Source organism: Dipteris shenzhenensis, chromosome 12 (assembly GCF_047967505.1).
Source record: "Dipteris shenzhenensis isolate YYH24624 ecotype China chromosome 12, Dip_SZ_1.0, whole genome shotgun sequence".
NCBI classification, from domain to species: Eukaryota; Viridiplantae; Streptophyta; class Polypodiopsida; order Gleicheniales; family Dipteridaceae; genus Dipteris; species Dipteris shenzhenensis.
The window spans coordinates 15401344-15407343 of NC_141607.1; positions in this window are offsets into that span (position 1 = coordinate 15401344).

Consider the following 6000-nt stretch of genomic DNA (forward strand, 5'->3'; position numbering starts at 1 on the left):
AAGAGCTTGAGAGAGAAAGACATGCAGAAGTGGGATAGAGAGAAGAGAATGGATGTGAGAGACAGACGTGGGGGAGCAAGAGCGGAATTCACACAAAATAACAAACATCAATAAGTTTAATTGTTACCATTAACCAAGTGCCCAGTCACCATGACTACTTATGTGTTGCTAAATACCAAGTGCCCAATCCGTTCTATTATCTGCTCTAGCCAGGTACATTTGGACTACTTTTTTAGCACTTAGCACATCCCAGACACTACTATTTGGTCCACTTAACATAGCATCGACTCAATATTTCAGCCCACATTTTGAGAGTGCAAGCATTAGTGCATTAGGAAAAAAATGCACTATTGACATACACATATCTTGAGTTGTAGCAAGAAACAACTCTTCCTTTATAAAGGATATCAGTAATGAGCTTAATTCAGTTGGAGCTAGAATACAGAGGACCCCTAATTCACCTCCTTTGTGAAGTGCATACTTATTCTCGAGCTCTAGTCCCTACCAAGACCACTTTGGGGCCACTTTGGAAGTACTCTAGACTCCTTGCTAATGTTGCACATAGGAGATTTTTGTGACTTTTTTTGCTAGCGGTTTGCATTTGTGGGGAGGATCCTAGCAAAGTACAAGAGATACAAAGCTACTGAGGCTAGTTATTTGGTTTGACTTAGGGATGAATACACTGATGATCGCAACTGTGACCCAATCATTGTAGTGTTAAAGATGGTTTTGTCAATCAATTCAAAGATAGTTTGGTGGTTGAGACATTCTACAAGATTGAGGGTGCAACCATTATAAAGAAAGGTAGTGGAGAAGGTGGAACATGTAAGTTTTCACTCCATGTAGATGAGACAACAGTTGTTATCAAAGATGAGCCATTTGATTGCATTCTAAACATGCTCCCTGAGACCTCTATATCTAGCTATGTGCCTTTAGTGATTTGAGCAAAGAAAGGGATGATATCTATAGTTATGGGCATTATAACCTTTGTGATCATAAAAGTTGATGCAGATTATATCCCAATTGCTAATGGGCCATATAATGAGGACCGTGCCATAGCGAGTGCATATCATATCGATTTTCCACATAATTATAGTTATTGGACTTTGAAACTAGAGACCTTACCTTTATTTATACATGTTGTAGTTATTCTTCATTGTTGTTGAGCACAAGAACGTCCTATCATGTTTGACTCAAGAATACCACGAGGTGGGATTGTGATGTACATGCTTACGAATGTGTCATATTTGTGCTTGAAGAATGGTCTTGGGCTTTTGACTTTAGCATTCTAGCAAAGATTTTGAAAGGCCAAAATAGAGCTGACTTACAACTAGCATTCACGAGCCAAGTTTTGCACTTGGGATATGGTAGAAAGGTAATTTACTTCACACCTAAATTTTATTTAGAATTGCAAAATTGCTACAAAACTTTTGAAACTCTGCGTTCTTATTGCAAGTTCATGGCATCCTTGTTAACCTATTAGTTAACAACATGCCACCACTAATTAGTGATGTGATTTGATGTGGACAGTGGCAAGTCAACAGAGTTAGGATTGTGTCTTGGATCTAGATGGGCCCAAGAGAATGGTAAAAGAATGAGAAGAGAGAGTGGTATAAAGAGATTAGGGTTGGCCCTCCCTTCAAAAGGTGACTTGTATAAAAGGCCAAATGGTTGACTTTGGTCTTCATTGTTGTATGTACAAGTTTGGAATACAAGCTCCCTCTTCTCTTCCAAGAGTGTCTTTGGGTGTTCTCTTGTTTCCCTTGTAGGGCAACTAATTTTGTAGGCAGTAGAAATGCAGTTTTAGGGAGCGTTGATTGGCATAATTTTAACGTGGCTGACATAGGATTGATGGACTGTGTAGTCCAGGTGTGTTGGCAAGAGTGGATAGATTTGTTGCTCGACTCTTGTATCCATGTGATGGGTTGATCTTTGTGGAGAGTCGATTTGTGGTGCCAAGATCCCGTATTTCAAGGCCAAGATGTTGTTTCATGTGTTTGGTCCATAAACGGGGGGGTGGGAATATGGGTTGTGTGGCACAAACCCCTTCACAAAGCATAAGAGGATGTATGTGTGGCTAATAAGATAAGGCACCTATTTGAAGGAATAATGCCTCAAGAAGCACTGTATGACACATGGATGAAGGAAAGACTAATCCCATAAGCATGGATAACACATGGATTAAGGAAAGACTAATCCCATAAGCATGGGTATAGTTTAAAGTAGTTGTGGAGAATCTCTCATAATCTCACTAATCTTTTTGGAGGTTGAGAGAGGTAGCGTGGCTAGGAGGAAGTGGGATTGGGAACCCCCTGTACTTGGCATTACTTTCGGGCCAATTGTGTGGCCAACAAGAGTTTAAAAAGGACCCCTTATTTTTTTCCAAATCTCAAATTTTAATGCACAACCAGAAAGATCTTGAAATTTTGAGTAAGTTTCCTTTTTGGACCACCTCAATCTGAGCTACACATCAAAAGTTATGACTGTTTGAAATTTGGGCTATGTATATGTGGAAAGGGCTATAATATTAAAAAAAAAAGAGGCTGCCGACGAAATGCAATGTGGTCTTATTTAAAAAAAAAATATTATAGCCCTTTCCACATATACATAGCAACGTGGTCTTTTTTTAATAAATATCATAGCCCTTTCCACATATACATAGCCAAAACTTCGAACGGTCGTAACTTTTAATGCATAGCTCGCATTCAAAAAGGAAAGTTACTCAAATTTTCACGATCTTTCTGCTCCCATGCTCAAATTTGAGATTTGGAAACAAATTAAAGGTCTATTCAAGCTACAAAGTTTTAGGCGCATGTATGGGAATGATGATGCAAGAGTATTTAAAAGATGTGTGTGTGTCTGTGTGTATGTGTATGTGTGTGTGGGTGTCTATGGGTGTGTGTACATGTACACACACTCTCTCTCTTTCTCTCTCTCTCTCCTACCCTTCACATCTCTTTTTCTCCCTTCTCTCTCTTTCTCTCCCCACGTCTTCCTTCCTACCACCATCCTCTCTCTCTCTCTCTCTCCCCCTATCTATCTATCTATCTCTCTCAGCATTTTGATAGTTGGAAACAACTTGACACTTGAAAAAAACTTGCCACATGGCATTTTTACAATTGAAATACCACATGGTAGTTCTTTTAACTAGTATGAATTAACTTTTTCTAGGTGTGGTTTTTTTGGGTGGTTGGTGAAATTTTTTAAGTAGGAAAACTTACTTGGATTGCTTTCAATTGGAAGGATCAAATGTATAGTCATGCTTGTTGGCAGCATGCATGGCTGCCATGTGTCCCAAGGACACTGTCGAGTGTGAGAGATCCCTATTCCCCCATCTCCTAGCCATGCATACCTTTGTTCCCCCAAAAGGTCCTGGGAGGGATCAGAGAGAGAGGGTAAATCAAAACAATAAATCCAAGGCCAATAGGGCCACATTAAAGCTTATGGGATTAAAGTGTGTGTGTGTGAGAGAGAGAGACAGAGAGAAGGGGGGATGGGGGAGAGAGGAAGATAGGGAGGAGGGAGGGGTGAGGAGAGAGACATAGAGTGGGGGGGGAGTAGGAAGGGAGATTGGGGGGGGGGAAGGGAGAGAGAGAGAGAGAGAGAGAGAGAGAGAGAGAGAGAGAGAGAGAGAGAGGGTGTGAAAGGGGACAAGGATATAAAGGGGAATCGAGAAGAGCGAGAGTACATGTGAGATGAGAGCAAGCAAAAAAGACATTCAAAGAGAGGAGAGAGAGAGAGGTATGTGGAGGGATAGACTCGTGGAGGGAGGGAGAGGGTGTGAAGAGAGAGGGTGTGAAAGGGGAGAGAGAGAGAGAGAGAGAGAGAGAGAGAGAGAGAGGGGGGGGGGGGCACAGGGGGCAGGGAGGGAGAGGGAGGGAGGAGAGGTAGAGGGTGTGAAAGGGGACGAGGAGATAGAGGGGAGTTGAGAAGAAGAGAGAGTACATGTGAGATTAGAGCCAAGGAAACAAACATTAAAAGAGAGGGGAGAGAGAGAGAGAGAGAGAGAGAGAGAGAGAGAGAGAGAGAGAGAGAGAGAGAGAGTGGAGAGAGAGAGTTACGGAGAGAGAGAGAGAGAGAGAGAGAGAGGGGGGGGGGCGAGGAAGGGAGGCAGCGAGGGAGGGAGGGAGAGAGGGACTGAGAGAGAGAGAGAGAGAGAGAGAGAGAGAGAGAGAGAGAGAGAGGGGGGGGGGGGGGAGGGGGGGTGAAAGGGGGATGAGTGGATAGAGGGAGTTGAGAAGAAGAGAGAGTACATGTGCATTAGAGAGAGGAAAGTAGGAATTCAAAGAGAAGAGAGAGAGAGAGAGAGAGAGAGAGAGAGAGAGAGAGAGAGAGAGAATACATTCGCCATTTTTGGGCATGCTCGCCAAAAAACATCCCCCCTAAAAATGGAACACAAAAGAGCACTAAACTAAGAGAAAAATTGGGTTTTTGAGGTCTATATTTGAAAAGTAGATAGTATTATGTCATTTAAGAAATATAAAGCCTTAACGTGAAAAAGTTATTTATGTTAACATGATTATGAAAAATGGGCTTTTGAGGTCCATATTTGAAAAAGTAAATAATATTATATTATTTTAGAATCCCACATCGTTTGACCTATGCAGCAAAATGGCGAAACACCTAGGGGATAACATGAGGGAGAAGCCCCAAATAGATAGATCCTTAGGTTCCTCTGATATGTCCCAAATAGCACAGGCTTCAACCTCAGAAGCAACTAGGTATGCAAGCATTATGCCCAAGGTGCTCAACATGGAAGAGTTGGCCACACAGATCTATTGAACAAGTTGAGGCAACAATGGAAGATAGAAGCACCAAAAGATGCGCCTAGTATCCCCCATCTATTTCCACAAAGAGATAACATATGGTAAATCATCCCACTAAGGAATGTCCTCGTCTTAGAGCCAAGTTAGCACTCGACTGTGCCCATTGTGTTTGTTGGGAAAATCATGACACATCCTAATGTCATTATCCTAGGGTGATTCCTCAACCCAAGTATCAACAAAGGCCGCATCTACCATTGCCTGCACTCCCCAATCCATCCAATCAGGCACAATTACCAATACAAGGAGCCACATCATCCAATCAAGGGCACTTTAGGCTCAAAATATTCCATTACCCCTGCTAGTACTGAACCTCAACCACCACCTCCATGAATTACTCCCTTGAATCAAGTATTGGTGGAAGAGCTACCTAGTGATTGGGGAGACCCCAAACCTACCTTGAGTGGAAACAACTATTTCCAAAATGGTGACCATGCAAATCGGTCCAACATTATACGTCACTACATTATACAAGATGACTAATATATTCCGGTCTACCAAACAGCACCGATTCCTCAAAAAAGGGATATATGATCAACCTAGACAAGACACCACCCATTCAATGCCATATGTGTCAAGGGCCCCACAGATCCAATGAGTGTCCCCTCAAGGGAGCAACAAATCAGCCGGTCACATGTGCACCAACATCTATTACACCATCTCCATTATGCACTAGGTGTGGTATGGACCATCTTTTTAAGGATTGCTTGATGAGAAGGCCACCTAAGTCCACAAGCCTTAACTTGTTAAGCATTGAGAGAGGGTAAGTGTCATCAATATCCTTGAATGTAATCAGAGGTTGCAAGCTAAATCCCTTAATAAAGAGCTTCGCAAACAAGACAAAAGGGATAAAGCTAGCATGTCGAAGCCTAGGGAGGCAACTGAATTAGCACGAGTAAGCACCAAGGGTGCAACAAAGATTGGGAAGGGACAAAATAAGGTCATCATCCAAGATGGGTCGAATGAAGACATGGCCTCCCTAGCAACATCCTCCTCCTCCTCTGGTGGTACCTTTTCAAACGGAAGCATCAATAAGCACCCGCATGAGGCAAATGAGGCAATGATGATGGCTTCAACCCATGGCCAAGCCACAACACCTAAGGGTCATGGTGGCGAATATCCCAACCCATGGGTGGGGAAACAAGGTCTCACCGAGGCGCATAAATTGGTATGCAAG